The following is a 12690-nucleotide window of genomic DNA, read 5'->3' as shown; positions in this document are numbered from 1 at the left end:
GTTTTTTTGAAGATACAACTTTTAGCATAAAAACACTCGAATCATGGTGAAATTTTCAAAATTGAAAAAAAAAATTTTAAGAGGATAATACCACTTAACCTCATCTCTCAAGAGCTACTGTAAAAATACAATGAAACCCGCAACTTCGTTTTCTTTCCATGACCCAGAAAATCAAACTTGTAAACAAACATTTCAGTATGGCTTTGTAGCTAATTAATATCTGCTGGATTAAAACAGGTTCTGAGCCATACTAAAAAATCATGTATTGTATCATATTACAGACAGCTTTAATGAATAATAAAAAAAAACATAAAAACCAATACCAGCTTAGTTAGCCCAATCCTTCGCCCCTAATTTTAATTATTAATATAATTTTTCTCTTTATTAGCATTGGAAAGCTGTCTAAAATACGCTGCGATAGTTAATGGTAATTTAATATGTATTGAAGATTTTAAATAATTAAATAGTGTATATAGTGTACTATTATGCAATGCATTTTTTAGATTTAGACAGTCAAAGTAAGATTTGTAGATTAGCTTAATTAATATAAAGTAAACGGAAATAAGTTATTCATATTTATTCAACAATAAATCAAAATCTTAAACATACATAACAAATAAAAAAACGGTTATTCTTTTTACATTTAAATTATATTCTAAATAAGGATGACAACATCAAAAAAAAATAAGCTCTGAAACAGTAGGATAAACTAACATTAGCACTTGATTTGCTTTTAACATTGTATCTTGTTGTAATGGGAATCAGTATTTTAAAAATCAGATGAATAGAATAATTATATCACATAAAAAATCTTTATTAAATATGTTTTAAATGAAATGTACGTACGGACATTCTAGTTATAGAGTTGCTACGTTTTTTAAAAAGTACCTAACTACTATTGGTATCACCATGCTAAGTTTGAAATTGAAAGGACAATTCTAACATGCATAAATCAATGATAAGAGCTATCAGTTACGGACGGACAGACTGAACCTAATTATACAAAAACTTTACTTTTAAAAATCACATAACAAATTATCATAATATCAGCTGTCTGTGTAGTTATTTTAATTTTTTTTCAAAACTAGCGGCTACGGCCCTAGAGGACTCTAGGGGCACTTTAAGAGAGTTGAATTGGATAACCAAATTTATTATTTTAGATTTTAAAAAAAGAAATTTTTATTTTCGTTAAAAAAGAATTTTTTAAAATCTTTATAATTTTTTTCAGTGGGGGGGGTAATTTTTTTTCTAGGGGCGATTTATCTTGGGAGGGTGGTGACACCCTCCCCCAAAATAGTTATAAACCTTCCCGGGACCTTTGTGAAGCTACCCTGTTAAGGAGAGCCAAATCGGTTCAGCAGTTAGCGAGATCCTTCGGTGCACACACACAGACAGACAAACAGACATCCTGTTACTTTATTATACGGAAATCCAAATCTTAGAATCTTTACAATAATTTTAGCTCCTCGATAAAATCAAAAAAGTAATTTATTTTTTTAAAGTTATGAAAAATAGTTGCACAAAAAATGAATTAACAATAAGTACCAAAATTCCCATTAAAATTCATTAATGGAACTTCTCCTTTTACTATTATTTTAAATATTAACTATTTTTTTTTCAAAATCTTATAATCAAAATGAGGAATAGGATATTTCCCTATAACAGAAGTGACAACTGGTGAAAAAGGCTCATTTCTTTTGAGATAGGTGCCATGGTGTTCTCTAAAGGTTTTATTTGCTTCTTTTCTGTTGAGTACACACCAGTTTACCAAGAGTTAATTTTCTAAAAATAAAGAGAATTGTTATCAAAATTAAGACGTATTTCAAATGTACCATTCACTTATGTGTCATGTTCGTTCATTTCCTCTAATGGAGAATTTAAAATACTTATTTTTAAAGCGAAGCTTTTCTCTAATTAGGGTCGGTCCGACCGTCAGTCCGCCCGTTCGTCCGTAAGGGTTAGCTCTCTTCGTTAATTTAGGCATGTTAGAATTGTCCTATCGATTTCAAACTTTGCATGGTGATTCCTGTAGTAGTTAGGTAGAATTAAGAAAGTGAAGAAACTCTATAATCGTTACCAGAATGTCCGTACGTCTATTTTAAACATGTCGACTTAAAACTTTTTAAACACATTTAAGTACGCTTTTATAAGCTTAGCATCTCCAATGAAGTCTTAAAAATGTAGGTTTGTCCTTAAACATTATCCTGTTTTAGCACAGTTTTTCAACAAATTTACATAATTAGAATTTTATACATTTAAATTCTGACACTTACAAACGTTAATGTTTGTTTATCTACTGTTTCAGAGCTTCGCTTTTATGGATGTTGTCCTCCTTGTTTTAATGAAATTATACATTTTATTTGTATTTTTGAAAGGTGATGGTTTCTAAAAATAAGTTCGGTCCGTCTGTATGTCTGTCCGAATCATAGTGAATACTAACCTGTAATGAACTTTTCCTCTACTCTTTTAAATGTTCAGTAAGATAAACCAGTGTCTTCTAAAATTAGGTTCAAGATGAAAGCAGTGAAATCATACATTTTTTCCTGGCTAACTATACATAATTTCATCTCTGAAAAACATATAATTAGAGCAAAATAAATTATGATAAAGAATGAAACACATAATTAATCTCAGACGATATGACAAAATATATGTAAAAAAAAGCTCATGCTGTTAATGTACGTAAGGACCTATTAGTAACGATTTTAGAGTTGCTATGCTTTTAGAATTGTACCTTACTATAACATGTATCACAATGTCATGTTTGAAACTCCCCCCCCCCCCACCCTTATTTCAACTATTTCAATTTTTTTTACTTAACTAGGTACTTTGAGGGAAGAAGCCTGCTTATTGAATGTTAGGATATTGAATTTCCTAATTGACAAAAATTATTACTAAATAAGGATGAAAACATCAATAAAATTGCATAAATACAGGATACTGTGAAAGGACATTTCATTCTTTAAATTTAATTATAAAGATGCTATGCTTACATTATTGGACCATCTTGTCCTAAAAATCTTCCAAAAAAAGTATACAGTAATAAAGTTTTTGTCTGAATCTTAAGATCTTGGAAACTGGTAGTAAGAATTAGTTATAATTTTCAGGGTAGCTTTATAAATTTCAGTTTGTGGTTTTAAGCAATATTTTCCTGACCCCCTATCCCCTCCCCTAGATTCTAGGGGTGAGGTAACTTGTCTATAATACAAAGTAGAACGATGTCTGTCTGTCTTAGTAACCGCTGAACCGATTGGTTCTACTCTTCAGGGAACAAACCTGGTTGAGGGAATGTCAAACGCACCTTGGGCGAAGACCCTAGAGGCTAAAGACGAAGCTGCTAGTATAAAATAAAGTATAAAAATCAGCAAGTTTTAAATGAACGTACATTTTCTGGTAACAAACATAGAGTTGCCACGCTTCCTAATTCGTTATAGGTATCTCACTGCAAAGCTTTCTAAAATGTATAAATTATTGTAAAGAGCTATTCTTTACGGACGGAAGGAATGGGACCTATCTTAATTATATAAAAGCTTTGCTGTTTTGCATTTATAAACTGAAAATTTTATGTTTAACATGTTAAAAATAATGTTTTTCACTTTATTTTCTATAAATATATCACACGCATTAAATCTATGTACTGGAAAACAGCTGACAGACAGATATCTCATTTCTCCCCTTTCCAAATAATAATAATAATCAGGGCCGGCAGCCGCTCGTCGTATGCCACAGTGAAATAGTTTTAATAAGACGTAAGATTAAATTTTTGACAAATTCACGGCTGCCTGGCCCTGATATTAATTATACGCAGTACATTTATGTGTACTTTAATAACTTTCGCTTTTTTCACTAAATAATTTTTGAAATATGTTTTTATGTAGAAATGAACTAAATGTTTTTTTGTGAAGCATTTACTTATCAATTTGTTGTGAGTATATGATATTATTTGAAAAAAACACACTCTTTGTTTTTTTAGCTGCCATTTTGTTGTCTGCTTCCATTGGTATATGTTTGTTTACAAACAAAGCGCGACAAATATAAAATGCCGCAATTCTGATAATTTTGTCTATGGTGAAATATAAAATTTGCCCCCCAATGACAGCTGAAAAAGGCAAATTAATAAACTTTGCGTTATTTTTCCCCCCAAATAGATTTTCGAATTTATTTCCTTGTTGGTTATACCTCATTCCTGGTAAAAAACTATTGCCATGCATGCTTCCAAAAATTTGTTGTAATTTTTCCTATAATTTCCCTCAAAAAAAGATATATCACCCTACATAAATATTAGGAAAACTGTAATTGAACTTTTAAGCAATACAAATTCTCTTGGAGATTTAGGAAGCTTTTCCTTTATACCTTTTATGATATTTAAATAGTTTCCCTATAAGGGCTCATATCTGAATATTTCAGAATATTAAAGATTGTCTTTTTTGTTAAATTATTTTTGGAACTATTGTTAGTGGATCATAGAACAAAATCATGAAATATTATTTGTTACCTTTTTATGGTTAATTCCAATGAATTATCTGCATCTGATATTATTTTCATAATATCAATTTTGGCTGCTTTGTCCACTAAATTTCCATCAATGCTTGTTATAACATCATTTTTCTAAATTAAAGAAACTGGTAAAAAAGTGATTTAGGAGAATATTCTTTGTGGCAACAATATGATAATAGTTATTTATTGCAAACTATTTAAGACAGTGGATGATGGAAAGAAAAAGAAGTAGAAGGTTTGGTTGTATTTTCATAGTATCTTTTCTTCTATTTCTAGCCAATGTGGGGAGCTTTAACCATGCGGGGCAATATTTAAATTTACTCAAACTAACCTACTGTAAATTAACCTATCAAAAGCTACAATTAATATAAGAAAAAACTTGCTGCTTCTTTTTCTTTCCATGATCCAAAAAAGCTTTCCATGGATATCAAAATAAAAATTTTAAAATAATTCCAAGTTTTGTTAGCCTTAATGGGACAAAGGGCTAACAATCACCGGCTTCTTCAGCTAGACTAATTATTGTGAAAATAGTGAAAATGGATTGAAGCAAATTAAAAGACATTCTTTTTGATATTCTCACACAAGAATCCTGAGAATTATTCAATACAATACAATACAATACAATCCTGGTATTACTATTATGATTTTCATTTTAATTTTTGTAGAAAATTGTCTATGATACAATTCATGATTTTTCATTATATCTGAGAACCTCTTATAATCCATGTGATGTGTATTAATTTGAAAGCCATACTGGAAAAGTAACTTTTGCTTTTTTTAAAAAGAATATAAAATTGGAAATATTTTAGGGTTTAGACTTACTTTGCAACCTGCAACATCTGCTGGACTATTTGGATACACATGCAACACCCATGGTGTGGAGGACTAAAAATATTTACTTTATACTTGTTTGAAAAAAAAAATATATTTTTATTCTCTATGTAATTGAATCTAACATATAGATAGACACACATAATGATAAATTATAAATTATTATAAAATCTTGATATTTCTCTCACTTGCAACCCCCTTTCCTAGTCCATTTGTAAACTAATTGAAAATAAGAGGGACTAAGGAATAAAATTTATGAGAGGTCAGAGGGTGTTATTAACACTTCCTTTAAAGTTACATCAGTCTAAACTAGTAAGTTTTCTTTATGATAGTAAGTCACTGCCTATGAAGATAACTTTCCAGAAAAAAAAATGAAACTCCCTTGGCCTAGATTATTATTTTTTTTTGGGGGGGGGGGTGATTTTTCATGGGAGTGTGGTGGTACCCTCCCCCTAATAGTTATAAACATTTACAGAACCTATGAGAAGCTACCCTGAAAAGGAGAACCATATTGATTCAGTGGTTAGCAAGAGCCTTGGGTACAGACAGACATACATAGAGGCAAAGATCCTGTTATTTTATTATATAGATTATATCTGTCAATATTGTTTAATCTCTTACCTTGTCAGCAGCAAATTCAAATCCCCACTCTTGACCAGAGTCCCTTTTCAGGGTTAAGGATATCTCCTCCTCTTTTGGCTTCATTTCTATAATTGTGAAAAGTTAGGAATAATTATTTCTCACATCATATTAGAAACAGCTTTCCAGGGATATAAAATGTACAGTACAATCATAAAATTTAAACTATTTTTTTAGCCATGAGATGCCAAAAGCATGGGCTAAAAAATTGGTTCTATTCTCATGATTGTAAATTCTTATATTCATAGAAAACTGGATGTAATATGATGCTAGACATAATTTTTCTGTATGTCTGAGAACTGGTTCTAATCCACTGTACATTAATCAGTTTCAAATTGTTATGGGAAATTCTGTTTTGTTGCTATTAATGACTACTCATGGCTTTATTCTCAGCATTAGGGAGTCATCTATGAATAAGTTTAGGTACTGCAAACACATATAACTTTAAAGTTTTTTAGAATTTTTTTGTAAACTCTAAAACTAAAATTTATGGCAAATGAGATATAAGCCTAGTTCACAATTATTGTACTTGTTTAGGTTGACCTACAGAAATAATCGGTCGGCTTTTAAAAGTTATTTGTGAACAGAGATAAAATCAACCTTATTTGACGTTCGCTCAAAGCCCCCCAAAAAATGGACTTAAAAGTGTATTAAACTGTATATAAGTCTAATACACAAAAATCATCACCCAATGTTTAAGATTCTAACACGCCTGAATTAACAAAAAGAGCTTATGGTGGCATAGGTACATACGGATATACACACCCTTACTATAAAAATGTTTTGCTTTTTAAAATAGTAAATCACTTATTCACAAATTGTTTTACTTTGTTTTTTTATTATGAAATGCAGCTGTTTTAAGGGTTGCCAGCTTAATAATACAGACCGATTCAATGATTGCATTAATATGTTATGATGTTTATCTTTAAAATGGTGTAATTATAGTTATATTTAGCCTAGAAAAATGATAAAGATATCTATAGAAGCGTTAAATAATTATCTTTTTAATTACATAAATATTTTTTAGAAACAAGAACGAGAACAATGCATAGCAGTGTAAAATATAAATTAATATTTTTTTCCAAAATTCAATTCCTTCTGGTGATGTTATAGATAATATATCAAAAGTCAAATTTAGGTGGATGTTATATGAATATATAAAGCTTCTTTACAGCCAAAAATTTTGGAAAAAAAAATATCATTTATGGAGAAACAACAAAAGTAGGTTTATCACAAAACCTCGATTTTTTAGTCAACTGTTCTAAAAACAACCAAGTTATTACCTGTATATTATAAAGCAATGCCAGGCGATTAAAATGAGGTATTAAGCACTTTCTAACTCCAAAAAATGATTGTTCTAGAGCAAAAATTAGTTTCGCATTTTTGGTGACTCAAATTTGAAATTTGATTTGTAGCAAGAGAAAAATATTAAAAAAACATATTTTTTTTTGTATAAGATGCAAATTAATGGTATCAATATATTCGCAAATGACTTATATACAGTTTAATACACTTTTAAGTCCATTTTTTGGGGGGCTTTGAGCGAACGTCAAATAAGGTTGATTTTATCTCTTGTGTCCATTTATCATGGCTCTGCACATATTGTTTGCTATTAATGGGTTATGATTTGCGGGATTGATTGTATCATTAAAATTATAAACCCTTTCTATTTCTAATAATGTATCTTATGTAATTGGAAAAATGTAATTTCTTCCAAAAACAAAATAACAAATAAAAATTTTAAAGAGTGTAGAGATTTTGGATAGCAAAGATATCTTTATTCCTAATAAAAATGTTTGAAATAAAATAGAAAATAGTAAAAATGTAAATTAGAAAATGCTTACCTCACAAAGTTGGAGCTGAAGCAAATTTATTCTTACTTCTTATATCTTAATTTTCAACAGTCTACATAAAATTAGATAAATAAAAATATTACATCCATGAATAAAAATCTAAGAGATGAAACAAATATTTTGAGGTACAGCTGCACAAAAATGGATAAAATTTTAAAAAAATTAAAAATGTGGTCAGACCAATCTTTAAATATATGTAATATTAGATTATAACAATCTTTAGCTGAAATATTTCTGAATAGTATTGTCCCTGTTTGAATTCAATATTTTTCACTCATAAGCTCTGTTTTTTTAATATATAAAAACCATTCCTGTGCTACGGATAGTACAGGAATTAAGAGCTAAAATGTTCCAATTACTTAAAACTTTTCAACCTTTTTCTCACATTTTTCAACGTAGCTCCTAAACTACAAATAGAACAAAAACGGGTCTTATATTTTCAATTGCTAGAGCTTGTGACGATTCCAACGATATGCGCAACATTTTTCTACTATTACCACAAGCCACGCAATTTGAATTTTAAAAATGTGTGTATTTTTTGCACACCCTTTAAATTCATAAATCTTCGAAAAAAAGGCTGACCTCCAGTCTTATGGATGAAGCTAAATACATGCTAAAGATAAAAATTACTCCCAAAAATGGCCTCTAAGATGCTCCTACAGGTAGTGATGGTGAGCCAAATGTCTTTAAAGTGCATGCCCATGATGACAACTTATATATTGAACTATGGTCCAATTTATGTAGTCATAGCAGCCTCAAGCCAAGCAGTATTATAAAAGAAAAAAATTGCAATTTAAATTACTCAATTTCATAAGTTAATACCGTACTTCTTAGATGATGGTTATATTTCTTGTCAGGAGGCTCCATTGGAGATTACTATGACTACATAAATGGTACATAGGATTATAGACAAGTTTGTAATGGGCATGTACTTAGATAACATTTGGCTCACCATCATCACCCATAGGAGCATCTGAGAGGTCATTATCCTCAAAATCAAGATTTGAAAATGTTTTTTAACACATTAAAAAGCATTTCTGTAAACTTTTCAGGGTGATTTTCATCTTTAACATGTATTTGGCTACATTCATTAAACTGGAGGTCAGCAGCTGTCCTCTAAAGTGATAGGGGTCGAACTTCTTTTTTTCTAATATTTCTTATTTTAAAAAAAATCATTAATTTCTACCTTATACTATATTTCTTTATAATTAATGCATAAATCCCTTAAAAAATTGTTAATTTATCAGAATCAATCTTTAAAAGAAGAGAAAAGTGCAAAAAAAATCGTTTTTCCATTGACTTGTTTTGGATTTTCATGTCTTTTTGGTTCACCAATTTTTACCTAAAATGCTGTTTTTGAGATCTTGTGCTTCATTGGTGCTGATTAATAAAAAATTAATAGTTGAAACTTGTAACCAAAAGATGCATCTACAGTTTATAATTACAGTAAAATCGTCCCAAAATAATAATGAAGCTGCCATTCTGAAAATTCGGATTTGCCTATTTTTTTGGTTCGCAGTTTATGTTAACAAAACAGCGTTAGGTACTATTTAGAAATGGTAGCAACTCTATAAATGTTACAAGAAAGTAGGTACCTCCATTTTACACTGAATTAGTAACCATTTTCAACACAACCACAGTTATGGAATGAAAGAACATATGCTACTTTTGATGATACATTCAGAAATAAAGTCTCTAAACCCTAAAAGATACTTTTTCGTGGGTCTTACTGTATGTTTGTACTCTATATTAATTACTAATAAGTCCGTAGGTTCATTTAAAACATGTAATTTTTAGTAGGAAAGCTACTCTATAATTCACTTTGTCTGTCCGTCCATCAGTCCGTCCGTAACGCAATGGGGGAAACGAGATTTTCTCGGCTCCTATTAAAGATAGACAGCTGAAATTTTTAGTGAAAACTCCTATGACATATGCTCATCTAATCTATACTTTGTTTTGTCCGTCTGTCTGTTAATTGAGGTGCTATATCGATTTCTAGATTTTTACATTTTTGTATTTTTCTTGATTCCTGTTCAAGATAAACGGCTGGAATTTTCAGGGATTATATAAATTCACATATTACATATTGCCACCAAGTTTTCTTAAGATGCCTTTATTGGTTGGGGTGCTAGATCGATTCCTAGATTTTTAAGTTTTAATGGTTTTTTCTATCCCTATACAAGATAGACGGCGTTGCTATAAAAGACCAACTCTACAAAAGACCAATGCCTACAAAAGACCAACAAGTCGGTTCTATAAAAGACCAACTCTACGAAAGACCAACACCTACAAAAGACCAACTCTACAAAAGACCAACACCTACAAAAGACCAATACTACAAAAGACCAACAAATACAATTTTAAAATTCAGCCTGTGGACAAAGTTAATCAAGAAAGAAAAATCGGTATTGAATTTTGTCACAGTGTTTTATCGCCATATTGGATACCATTAGAATTGGAAGATTTTTTCTTAAAAGATTGGAAGATTTTCATGCAATTATTTCATTAAATTGATACTAAAAAATTTATTTTCTGTTTATTCTCGTAATAGTGTCTTTTACAATCTATTTAAAGCATTCATTTTAATGATAAATACAGATATAATGGTAGACCAATTGCAGCTTTAGACCTTATAGCATTACGATTTTTTGTAGAGTTGGTCTTTTGTAGGTGTGTTGGTCTTTTGTAGTGTTGGTCTTTTGTAGGTGTTGGTCTTTTGTAGAGTTGGTCTTTTGTAGAGTTGGTCTTTTGTAGGCGTTGGTCTTTTGTAGAGTTGGTCTTTTGTAGCAACGCCAGATAGACAGTTGAAATTGTCAGGGATTGAATAAGTTTACACCCTACATATTTCCATTAAGTTTCATTAAGATAACTTTATTGGTTGGGGTGCTAGATCGATTCCTAGTTCTTCAAGTTTTGTGATTTTCTCAACTCCTGATTAGATAAACAGTTGGATTTTTTATTGATTAATTAAGTCAACATTCTACATATTTTGACCAAGTTGACTTACTATTGGTTGGGGTGCTAAATCGAATTATAGATTTTAACGTTTTTTCTTATTAGCTTAATACTTGAAAAGACCATTATACAGAATATATTTTAAAATTTTTCGTGATATTTATTAATGAAGTTTTTTATGACATATTTCATAGATAATTTTTCAAGATGTATATTTATCGTTTTTGTGCTTCACTAATTATGGATGTTGTCATCCCTGTTCTAACATATAAACAACACGTAATAATAATTATTGTCGTAATCATCAATTTTTATGCAATAATGATTTCTAGGACAAAAAATGAAATCTCTATGATGTCAAAAAGGTAAAAATATACTTGAACAGCATACTGTATCTACGCAATTTCACAACAAATCCTTATAATAAAGTAACAAGATGTCTCTATGTCTGTTTGTTTGTGTGTACCAAAGGATCTTGCCTATTACTAAACCGAAATGGTTCTCCAATAAAGGATAGCTTCTCATAGGTCCTGGGAAGGTTTACTACTATTTTTAGGGAGGTTACCAATTCCCTTTCAAAAGAAATCGCCCCTAGAAAAATATTTCTCCCACTACCCAAAATTTTTTTCAATTTTTCTTTTTTCAATCTAAATTAAAAATTAAACTCCACCTTCCTCAAGTGCCCCTAAAGGCCTCTAGGGGTGTAGCAGCTAGTATTAGATATTACATATTAGAATAATAAAAATTTATATTCTATAATTCTGTTTGTTTATCCTATCATCATATGGGAGTGGATACAAAACAGCGAAATTACAAAACAGCGAATGTTACAAAAATATAACTATGTAGGTATTTCTTTAATTCATTATTCAAACAAAGAGAAAACAAATTATACATTAAATCAATGAACAATTTAAGAATCCGAAAACAAATGAATTTTAAACAGTGTCACGGTTTCCAAATAGGAACTCTTTCATTTATGCTCTCTTATAAAGATTTTCTTTTAAAATTTGGAACATTATTTTATTTTTTGTCCTATTTATAGTATATTATTTTTTGCTGTTTTGTAACATTCTTTGTTATGTTTTTCGCTGTTTTGTATCCACTCCATCACATGTTGTCATCACCCTTGTTAAAAGCGAAGCTTTTCTATAATTGGGATAGGTCCGTCCGTACGTCACAGTTAGCTCTTTTCGTTAATTTAAACAGGTTAGAATTGTCCTATCGATTCAAAACTTTGCAGGATGATTCCTGTAGTAGTTAGGTATAATTTAGAAAGCGTAGCAACTCTATAATCAATACCAGAATGTCCGTACGTCAATTTTAAACATGTCGATTTTTGATTTTTTTGACAACTAATTTTTGTATGTTAAAATTATTCGATTCTTCTGATTTTTGAAAACTGATTCCTATTACAACAAGGTACAATGTTATAAGCGAAGCATCTTTATAAACAAGTCCCAAAAACGTCAGTATGTCCTTTAACAGTATAATCGATTTATGCAGTTTTGCCACAAATTTACTTACAATATTGTTTGTTTCGATGCATTAATATTCTGCTAATTCAGTTCTGACAATCTACAAGTGTTAATGTTCGTTGTCCTTCCATTTCAGAGCTTCGCTTTTATAGATGTTGCCATCCTTGTTTATTTATGAGATACCTTAATATATTCACCACATAATCATAAGAATGATAACTATTAACTATATGAACTATATATAAGTTCAATCAAGCTCAAATGTTTACACTAACTGTCTAAAAATGTGTTATCAACATTTTGCGAAATAATAATTGAACTTTGATATTAAAATACTTATCAATTATTAAAAAAACAAAAATAGATATATCCATGATTTCGCAACCAAAAAACAAGGGAGGGAGGAGACATTGGCTTTTTAAAACATTAGTCCCCAA

At 29.9% G+C, this 12690-nt stretch overlaps 1 long non-coding RNA gene across 1 annotated transcript; it reads right to left on the bottom strand.

The window, feature by feature from the left end:
• Nucleotides 1-5319: 5319 nt before the first annotated feature.
• Nucleotides 5320-7879, bottom strand: LOC145307228 (uncharacterized). Its single transcript, XR_013875357.1, has 3 exons — nt 7812-7879; nt 5950-6035; nt 5320-5382 (listed from the first exon to the last, which is right to left on the bottom strand). It is a non-coding gene; the product is annotated as an uncharacterized LOC145307228 (long non-coding RNA).
• Between the last annotated feature and the right edge of the window lie 4811 nt (nt 7880-12690).

The sequence above is a fragment of the Acartia tonsa genome, chromosome 15, assembly GCF_053477335.1.
Source record: "Acartia tonsa isolate MP-2025a chromosome 15, ASM5347733v1, whole genome shotgun sequence".
Taxonomy (NCBI): Eukaryota; Metazoa; Arthropoda; class Copepoda; order Calanoida; family Acartiidae; genus Acartia; species Acartia tonsa.
Note: the sequence above shows the minus strand (reverse complement) of the source record. Positions and strands in the feature narration are given on the sequence as shown.